Consider the following 11,722-nt stretch of genomic DNA (forward strand, 5'->3'; position numbering starts at 1 on the left):
AATGAATATAAATTTATATGTGAATTATAATGTAATTATAATTCTGAGGTCCAATATTAGTGTAATATTAAATAAATTTTGGTACACCAATAATGTGCTGTGAAAACCATACCTAAATATTTATAACATAATATAAATAAAGTTATAGTTTATACCTCCAATGTCAAACACAGAGCCTGATACTAACAAATCAATGTTTAAGGAATACATGTGTGTATACTATAATATTAATTGGAAAAATAAAAGATAGCATACATGTTCAAAGTTTAGAGGTAATTTTACTAAAATGATTATTGATGGGTTATGAGCATAAGAATATTTTAACCATCATCTATGCACATATTTCTTTCACAAATGACGATTTGTTGTAGCAAAAAGAATAACAGTCCCCCAAAAAAGCCATGACAAACTTATTAAAAAGCAGAGACATCACTTTGCAGACAAAGGTCCATATAGTTAAAGCTTTGGTTTTTCTAGTAGTCATGTATGGATGTGAGACTTGGACCATAAAGAAGGCTGAGTGTCAAAGAACTGATACTTTCAAAGTGTTCAAGAAGACTCTTGAGAGTCCCTTGGACAACAAGGAGTTCAAACCAATCAATCCTAAAGGAAATCAGTCCTGAATATTCATTGGAAGGACTGATGCAGAAGCTGAAGCTCAAATACTTTGGCCATCTGATTCAAAGAACTGACTCACTGGAAAAGACCCTGATGCTGGGAAAGATTAAGGGCAGGAGGAAAAGGGGGCAACAGGATGAGATGGTAGGAAGGCATCACCAACTCAATGGATATGAATTGAGCAAACTCTAGGAGATAGTGAAGGACAGGGAAGCCTGGTGTGCTGCAGTCCATGAAGTTGCAAAGAGTTGGACATGACTGAAGGACTGAACAACAACAAATATGTCCATATCCTAATTCCCAGAACTTGTTAATACGCCACCTGCCTGGTAAAAGGAACTATACAAGTGTGATTAAGATTAAGGACATTGAGATAAGGAGATTATTCCAGGTTATGGAGGTGGGCCCACCTAATCAAAAGAGTCTAAAAACAAGAGAATGTTTCCCAGCTGTGATCAAAGAGAGATTTGTATCAATGTGTCAGAGAGATTTGACATTAATGGTTTGAAAATAAAGGAAAGAAGACACAAGCCAAGGCATGTGGGTGATCTTTAGAAGCTGGAAGTGAATTCTCTCCTAGAACCTCCAAGAAAGGAATTTAACCTTGCTGGCAGCTTGATTTTAGTTCAGTGAGACCCATGTTAAATTTATGAATTCACAGAAGTATAAGATAATAATTTGTGTTCTTTTAAGACAGTACATTTGTGGTAATTTGTTATGGCTGCAATAGAAAACAAATACATTTGTTGAATACAAATTCAAAGTATAGACATGCACATAAAAAATCATCTTTAATCATATATTCAGATATAACTACCATGACATTATATATACTATAGCATTTTTCTTTATAAATGTAACATGTCTCAGAAAAAGGCAACTTCATTCTTCCAGTTGCTCAGGTCAAAACCCTTGGGATCAGTATTTCCATTTTTTTTTTTTTTCTGCCTTATATACAATGTTCCATTAATCAGTTCTATATTTTTAATAATCTAACCATTCTCACCATCTCCAAATACTACCTGGTCCAAGCCACCATTAGCTCTCACTTAAATTTTAATAGCCTCTAAATCTTCTCCCTTCATCCATACTTGCCCATTCACCATTGAACAGCCAGAATTATCCTTTACAAATATGAATCAGTCACCTTCTAAAGATATTCTTTCTTTCAGAATAAAAGGTAATTCCTCACAGTTGCTTACGAGTCCCTAGAAAGATGTGGCCTTCAGCTGCTTCTCTGATCTCATTTCCTATTGCTTCTTAGTCTCAGTCACTCCACTCCAGCCATTAATACCCAGAATACTTTTTCCTTCAATTCCCAATCAAGTTCAAAAAACGGAACCTTTACACTCACTGATTCTTTTATTTATAACATTTTTCCTAAAGACATCTATATGGCTCAACTTCATTTCACTTAGGTCTGTGCTCAAATATCATATAACCCAATGGATTTCTGTGACCTCCCTCTATCAAATAACACTATTTCCCACATGTTCTCTATCTCCTTACTTTATTTTTCCTCATAAAACTTACCACTACCTGAAATAAATTATATGTATTTCAGATATTATATATGAAATTGTATATTTACATGAATTTATTTTTTATGTATTTTATAAGAATTTGTGTGTTTTTTTTTTCTTCTTTTTCCATGATATACAAGTAACATAAATGTTTTCCTCTTATGTTTTTGGAAGCACATGATTATGAAATTATCTCTTCCTAAGAGAGTTGGTGATGGACAGGGAGGCCCGGCGTGCTGCGATTCATGGGGTCGCAGAGTTGGATACGACTGAGCGACTGAACTGAACTGAACTGAACTACTTTTGTTAGTGTATGCCTTTGAGTTTGAGGCTTTTATGCATATCGTCACTGTGAAAACTGTTGTTGGTGTACCCCAGTGTAGGGTTTTGAGGTTTTCTTTTGGTGTTTATCCTTCTTGGTGGTCTCTGAGCTTTCTGTATCTGTGGTTTGGTGTCTGACATTAATTTAGGGTAAATTCTTAGTCATTATTGTCCAACTATTTTTCTGTTTCCCTCTTTTTTTTTTCTTCTCCTTGTATTCCCATTATGTGTATGTTACACTTTTTGTATCTGGTTCTGATGCTTGCTCTGTCTGTTCAAGTTATGCTTTTTGCCTTGTCTGCATTTATGTGTTTTAATTTTTTCTTAATGCCTGGAAATGATGAATTGGGTAAGAGGAACTGCTATAAATAAGACTTCAGAAGTTTGGTGGTAAGGTGTGTGTCGTTGGTGAGGGGCTAACATACTATAGTACTATAATTAGCTAACAGTCTTTTAATGAATCTATGCCTCTGGACTATGAACTTCATAGTCTTTCTGTGTTTTTCTCCCCACTTAGGTGGGACAGGATGGTTAGAGGGGTGGAATTCCAATTAATCAACTACTGTACAGTTTTTACTATTCCAACACCGGTTCCCTAATTGGCTTCTGCTCACGAGTCTCTTCTCTGGGAAACTGTGACTCCTTCTATTCACTTGACTGTTTCTTCAATATAGGAGACAGCAGTTTGTCCTGTGTCCTTCCTAATCTTCTAGATCTAATAAGAGTTGTTTATTTTTCAGTCTGTTCAATTTTTACTTGTTAGTGTGGAGTCTCAACTTCCAAGTTCCTTACATGTAGGACTAGAGATTGGAAGTCTTTAGAGGTTCTTTTTTTTTAATTCACTCCAATTGTTTTATATTAAAATATCCTCATATGTGAGTTTTTAAATTGCTTTTCAATGACATAAGAATGTCAAGAATATATTTTTTCACAATGAGTAAATGGGTTAATCAATCTTAAGTCTTTGTGTTTCAATAAGTCCTTTTGGATATCTTCACACCTGAATGAAAACTTAATAGGGTATAAAATAGATGGATGACAACTTTCACTTTCTATAAACCTTGTTTGATGTATCAAATACCTTTATTATATTTAAATAAACTATTTGTATAATTTTAAAACAATACATACCATTTTGGTGATAGTGGCTTTATGATACATTCTAATAGCTGGTGAAGTTTGTCCTCAATATTTGCATTTTTCGTTATTGTTTTAGATATGTTTGTTCAGTTGCTAAGTCATGTCTCACTCATTGTGACCACATAATCTGCAGCATGCTATGCTTCCCTGTCCTTCACTATCTCTTGGAGTTTTCTGAAACTCTTGTTCATTGAGTCTGTGATGCCATCCAACCATCTCATCCTCTGTCGCCCCCTTCTCCTCATGCCCTCAATCTTTCCCAGCATCAGGGTCTTTTCCAACATTTCTTCACATCAGGTGGCCAATGTATTGGAGTGTCAGCTTCAACATCAGTCCTTCCAATGAACACCCAGGGCTGATCTCCTTTAGGATGGACTGGTTGGATCTCCTTGCAGTCCAAGGGACTCTCAAGAGTCTTCTCCAACACTACAGTTCAAAAGCATCAATTCTTCGGCGCTCAACTTTTTTATAGTCCAACTCTCACATCCGTACATGACAACTGGAAAAAAAAACATAGCCTTGACTAGACGGACCTTTGTTGACAAAGTGATGTCTTTACTTCCTTAGGATTGATTGGTTTGATCTCCAGTCCAAAGGACTCTCAAAAGTCTTCTCTAGTACCACACTCCAAAATCATCAATTCTTCAGTGCTCAACCTTCTTTATGATTCAATGCTCACATCTGTGTGCTTAGTTACTCAGTCATGTCCAACTCTTTGTGACCTCATGCACTGTAGCACACCAGGCTTCTCTGTCCATGGGGATTCTCCAGGCAACAATACTGGAGTGGGTTGCCATGTCCACCTCCAGGGGATCTTCCCAATCCAAGGATCAAACCCATGTATCCCACATTACAGGCGGATCCTTTACTGTCTGAGCCATGAGAGAAGCCCAAGAATACTGGAGTGGGTAGCCTATCTCTTCTCCAGGGGATCTTCCCAGCCCAGGAATCAAACTGGGGTCCTACATGGCAGGCAGATTCTTTACCAGCTGAACTACCAGGGAAACCCCAAAATGTGTTAGTCACTCAGTCATGTCCAAGGCTTTGCGACCCCATGGACTATAGTCTGCCAGGATCCTCTGTTCATGGAATTCTCCAGGCAAGAATACTTGAGTGGGATGCCATTCCCTTCTTCAGGAGATATTCCTAACCCAGGGATCGAACCCTGGTCTTCTTCATTGGAGGCAAATTCTTTACCATCTGAGCCATCAGGGAAGCCCAAGAAGTCTGCACATGACTCCTGGAAAAATCTTAGCTTTAATTAAACAGACCTCTGATGGTCACACATTTATTATTTTATACAATCATTTAAATTATTTTAGCCAATTAAAAAAATTCCAGCCCCAAACATTTGTCTTCTAAATGAAACTGCAATAAATTCATAAATTAATTTTGTCAGAATATTTTCATAGCATTTACTTCCTTTCTAAAAACATGGCACTTCCTGACTTTTTCTGATATGATTTTATATTCTTCAATTTGATGTTTTGGTAACAGTTTTATTAAGATATAATTCACATATAACACAATTTAAGTATATGATTTAATTACTTTTAGTATATTCACAGAGTTGTGCAACAATCATCACAATCAATTTTAGAATATTTTCAATATTGCTCAAAGAACACTATAAACTTTAACTATCTTCCTGCAATTGTCCCCACTTAACCCTAGCCTAAGGGATCCATTAATGCTCTCTGTCTCTATGAATTTGCCTATTGTGGATTCAATATAAATGGAATAACTATGTGTGGACTTTTGTGGCTGGCTTCATCCCCTTAATATATTGTTTTTAAGTAAGGTTCATATGAATTGTAGCACGTAGAAGTATTTCACTGACTTTTATTGCTGAATAATAAAGTACATCATGAGAAACACTGGGCTGGAAGAAGCACAAGCTGGAATCAAGATTGCCAGGAGAAATATCAATAACCTCAGATATGCAGATGACACCAACCTTATGGCAGAAAATGAAGAGGAACAAAAAAAATACTCTTGATGAAAGTGAAAGAGGAGAGTGAAAAAGTTGGCTTAAAGCTCAGCATTCAGAAAACTAAGATCATAGCATCTGGTCCCATCACTTCATGGCAAATAGATGGGGAAACAGTGGAAACAGTGTCAGACTTTAATCTTTTGGGCTCTAAAATCACTGCAGATGGTGATTGCAGCCATGAAATTAAAAGACGCTTACTCCTTGGAGGGAAAGCTATGACCAACCTAGATAGCATATTAAAAAGCAGAGACATCACTTTGCTAACAAAGGTCCGTCTAGTCAAAGCTATGGTTTTTCCAGTGGTCATGTATGGATGTGAGAGTTGGACTGTGAAGAAAGCTGAGTGCCGAAGAATTCACAGGTGAATTATATCAACCATTTACAGAAGAGCTAATACTTATCCTACAAGTATTTCAAAAAATTGCAGAGGAAAGAACACTTCCAAACTCATTCTATGAGGTCACCATCATCCTGATACCAAAATCAGACAAAAACAACACGCAAAAAGAAAACCTCAGTCCATTATCACTGATGAACATAAATGCAAAAATCCTCAACACATTTCTAGCAAATATAATTCAACAACACATTTAAAAGCGTATGCACCATGATCAACTTTGCTTTATTCCAGGGATACAAGGATTCTTCAATATACACAGATCAATCAATGTGATATACCATATTAACAAATTGAAAGATAAAAATCATATGATAATCTCAATAGATGCAGAAAAAGCCTTTGACAAAATTCATCACCCATTTATGATTAAAACTCTTAAAAAATATGCATAGAAGGAATTTTCAAAAAAAAATGAAAGCAAGCATGAGAATAGATATCTGTACAACGATATTCATGACATTACTATTCACAATAGTCAAAATGTAGAAACAGCCTAAGTGTCCATCAACAAATGAATAGATAAACAAAATCTGGTATATACATGGAAAGGAATATTTTTTGGCCTCAAAAATGAATGGATATATATATATATGCTACAACACAGATGAAGTTTGAAGCTTATGTTATGCTAAGTGACATAAATAAAATGCAAAGGTTAAATATTGTTCCATTCAAATTATATGGGATATTTAGAATATTCAAATTCATAGAAACAGGAAATAGAATGGTGGTTACCAAGGGCCAGATAGAGGTAAAAAGGTGAGGATTTTTATGGGTACAGAGTGTAAATTTGTGAGTGATGAAAATTTCTGGAGATGGTAGGTGGTCATGACTGTAGAACAATGTAAATGGACTTAATGCCACTGAACTGTATACCTAAAAATGATTAAAGTGGTAAATTTTATGTTATTAAAGAAATAGAGTGATAACATAAGAACTGTGTAGACATACCCTTTTATCCAGTTGAAATGGTCCAGCGATAAAATTTGAGAACTACTGGAACTGACTGATGGATAGATGGGACTTAGTAACCATTCATCCACTTATTTAATATTTCTTGATTAATTTGGTACCAAAGAAGATATAAAAAGTAACTTTGAACACGCTATACTTACACTCATGGCCACTGTTTTTTGTCAGGTCATAAACTTGAGGCTTATTTTGATCTGAGATGTAATTAAATTCTCCAGGATAACATTTTTTTTATGTCAGCAGAAAAGATACATTTTATTGGATAATCCTGAGAGTGGCTTACAAATTCATTGATAGAAAGAACTGTTCTGAATGTCCAGACTTCATATTATCTTAAGTTGAAGTACAAGTGTTTTAATTGAAAGAAAAACCAAATACAGATTTGTGTAGACAGAATTACTTTCTTCTTTGGTGGCAAATTGGTAATAACCATCTTTTTTCAGTTACTCTTCAGATATTATTTAGAAGAGATGGTAATATCTTTGAGTTTTCCTCTCACCTCTCACCTCCATGTGGCCAATAATCTTGGAAATGTTAAAGTCCTAAGCCACAATTAATAACAATGATCAGAGTTTAATTTTCTTCATCATCACACACCTAAAACAGAACTGAAAATTTTATATTTTTATTGCAATTCATGAAGATATGAATTAGTGATTTGTTTAGTCTGTAATTAAATATGGAACTTGAAGTTCTGGGTTATTTTGTTGAATTGATATAGCTCTCATGCAATCTTTCTGAGAGTGTGCAGAGACATTTCGGCCTTCATGTCTCCCTCCTGGGGCACACATTTCCATTCACATATCTTTTATCTCTCTCTCTCTCTTTTTTTATCTTCATCTTTTGCCCTACCTCATTCTGAGGGAATTGGCTTGTCTTTTTGGAAGTCTAAAGTCTCCTGCCAGCGTTCAGAAGGTGTTCTGTAGGAGTTGTTCCACATGCAGATGTATTTTTGATGTATATATGGGGAGGCTCTCCCCATCTTACTCCTCAGCTGTCTTGAAAGTCCCCTGCATAAATCAGATTTATTGGTTTGGTGTTCGTCCTTTGTTTGCAACTCTGAGACTTAGGACTCAGACTTGGCTTCAGCTTTATGATTCACCAGCCCTTCCTGTGGAAGAGTTCTTTGCCAGAAGGATCCTGGGACCCATAATCTGTGTTATTACCTGGAGGTTTGATGGGGAAGTGTACCAATTTTTATTTGCTTCTAATTTTTTAATGATAGCATTAGATCTTTTCTTCAAAAATTATTATGTACAATGCGGTTAAAATTGAAGCATATTTATACCAAGATAAATTATCTAATTACATTGGAAATGTCAAGTAAATGTGAAAAATTAACTTTCTCACTTGTCCAAATCAGTTATATGCAAACATATTTGAGCAATGCAATTTATCCAGCATGTCAAGGGTATAGTATATTTCTTTTTCATCTCAGAGTCTAAATATCTAGAAAGTTCAAACCTGAAATATCTGCTTCATCCTTACCAATGGCATGAGAAAAATGTTTAAGGATCTATATGTCTCATAGTTATCAAATTTGTAAGTTAGTTCATTAATTTTTTAATACATATTACTAGATGAATTTCATAGAATTTTCAGTGGTTCACATTGGAGCCCTAAGCAAATGTTTTCCCATACTTTGTTATCTTAAAATATGCAAGTATACAAATCATCCTAGGTAAGTAATAAAAGCTACTATAAATAAAGCTTCCAATAACACACAAATATTAGTATTTTTATTGTACCTTAAACAAAAATTAAAATGAGTCTTCCATCCATCTATATTTGTCTGTTTGACAAAAACAATAAAGCAATTTTATGAAGCAATTTTTCAAGCTGGAAATATTAAACATAAAACTATATACTTAAAATTTTCTAAGGCGTTTATATTGACCCATTTGGGAGAAAAAAAAAAAAGAAAGAAATAATGACAAATGTATCATTAAGAGTTGTGAAACTGAAAGTAAGATCATGGAAATGAAAGATTATTCACATGAACAAAAATTAGCTAAATTTTATTTTTTTAGATTATTTATAAGTAAATGTAGATAATCTGTAAAAATACACTGAACGATTTTGCCTGCAGATTATTGCAAGGAAGGTGGGAATTTTGCTGAGTTCTACATAATTTACATATTTGATGATTTCCCAAGTTTGTTAGCAAAATAAATGGACTGATTATATTAGCATGATAAAGTATTTCAATTGTAAATTTTATAACATCTTGCTCTACCTAGAAAGTTGATAGAAAATAAAGAAGACATTGATATTGGAAAAGGATGCATCCTATGAGATTTACTCATTTTCCTGTGAGTACCATTATCATTTATACTATCCTTTTAAAGAGACTTCTTAAAGTTGTCTTCATGGTTAACTGCCCTTAACTAATGGGACCGAGTTTTGTTATGAGAAAGACAGTAGTGGATGTTATACCTGTGAGAGCATGGTAATATAGACACACAATAAGAATTACAACAAGTTCCACCATATACTTGTAGATGAATTTTATGAATATGAATTGAAAATCTTCCAAATGCTAAAAACCCATTGATCCAAATTAAATTATTGCTTCATAGAAATGCATACATCACACACACTATTCTTGCTCCTCCAGCTGCATCATACTTTGGATAAGTAGTGGCTTGGCCAGAAGATGGAGTTATTCTGAAATCCAGTATGATTCTGGACTCTGAAGTAATTATGTTCCTTGTTATTTCTCAACTTTTGCTATCATTTTTCATCATTTTGTCTAACAGTTGCCTTTGCTATGACTGAAAATATCCTAGTGTTCCTATCACTGAATGATACTATCCTAATACTATCACTGAATGTATTCAACTTCATCTCTCCTGTCCACATTGTCATTGTGATTGCATGACACATACAGTCTTGTCTCACTATTGATTTAACGATAGTTCATCACCATTCCTGCTATACCTATTTCACTACTACCACAGAGATTATCCAAGTTGGAATTGTCCCTCAGAGCTTAGCATTTTTAATGTTCTCTCAAAAGTGAACACATCCTTTTAGCTTTACAAACATAAGAGAACTTTAAAACTTTAACAAGATAGCTTGGGATGGGACTTTAGCAAGTGATTCTGAAACTTATTCTGATTTGACTAGACTGTGGGCAACACTTTGAGGAACATTTGAATAAACTGTATTTGAAGAGCATCCATCATTTAGCATAAGCTCCTTCTTTACTGTTTTCTCAGTGACTCAGTGTTGGGTACAAAACTCCGTACTCTTTTCTATATCCTGGGGGATTTCCTTCCTACTAAAATTATCCACTTTATAATTTGACAATACTATATGTCTCCTGGATTTATGTAAAATAGTTTTATAAGTATCCAATTCAGTCCTACAAACTCTTTACCTTTTAAGGACTGGAAGATATTCTGTATTGGCCTTGAGGAAACCAGTACTGTAAACTCTGGTACCTCTGCAAAGTTCTTTATGCTGAGTAACAGAATCATTTTTAACATTAACACAGTCTGAAGTTTATGAACTTCAAGGACAAAAATACATCCACATAAACTGTAAACCTCAGTAGTCCAAAAAAAAAAAAAAAAAAAAAAAAAAACTAGGCAGAGAGAATAGAGGTAAAAAGCAGTAGGCCCTTAAAAATGTTTACCTCTGATCATCATTTCCATTCACATTACAGGTTATTATAAAAGTATATTTATTTTATATATGACCACTCTACAAAATTACTACTTCTTTTTGTTTATTTCAGTGAACTGTTATTTACATGGACCAACAATATTTACTTTTTTGTGTGGTCAACATTCCCTTTCATCTTTCTTATTCCTTCTGAATCTAACTTCCCTATTCCTGAGGTATATTTGTCAGTAGGTCGTTAACTGAATGCCCATGAGCAGCAAATTCTCAGTTATTGTTTAGTTAGGCTTAGAATTCTAACTGAAACTTATTTTTCTTGTTCAGTTCAGTTGAATTCAGTCACTCAGTCATGTCCGACTCTTTCTAACCCCATGGACTGCAGCACGTAGGCTTCCCTGTCCATCAACAACTCCCAGAGCTTGCTCAAACTCATGTAGATCAAGTCAGTGATGACATTCAACCATCTCATCCTCTGTCATCCCCTTCTCCTCCTGCCCTCAATCTTTCTCAGCATCAGGGTCTTTTCCAATGAGTGAGTTCTTCACATCGGGTGGCCAAAGTATTGGAGCTTTAGCATCAGTCCTCCTAATGAATATTCAGGATATTCAGAATATACAGTTCAAAAGAATCAATCCTTCAGTGCTCAGTCTTCTTTTTTTTTTTTTCAGTTTTTTTTTTTTTTTTTTTTTCAGTCTTCTTAATTGTTCAACTCTCACATCCATACATGACTACTGGAAAAATCATAGCTTTGACTGGATGGACTTTTGTTGGCAAAATAATGTTTCTGCTTTTTATTATGCTGTCTAGGTTGGTCATAGCTTTTCTTCCAAGGAGCAAGCGTTTTAATTTCATGGCTGCAGTCACCGTCTGCAGTGATCTTGGGGCCCAAGAAAATAAAGTCTGTCACTGTTTCCATTGTTTCCCCATCCATTTGCCATGAAGTGATGGGCTGATTGCCAAGAACTTGGTTTTTTGAATGTTGAGTTTTACACCAACATTTTCACTCTCCTCTTTCACTTTCGTCAAGAGGATCTTTAACTCTCCTTTGCTTTATGCCATAAGGCTAGTGCCATCTGTGTATCTGAGGTTATTGATATTTCTCCCAGCAATCTTGATTCCAGCTTGTGC

The sequence above is a fragment of the Dama dama genome, chromosome X (genome assembly GCF_033118175.1).
Source record: "Dama dama isolate Ldn47 chromosome X, ASM3311817v1, whole genome shotgun sequence".
Classification (NCBI taxonomy): domain Eukaryota; kingdom Metazoa; phylum Chordata; class Mammalia; order Artiodactyla; family Cervidae; genus Dama; species Dama dama.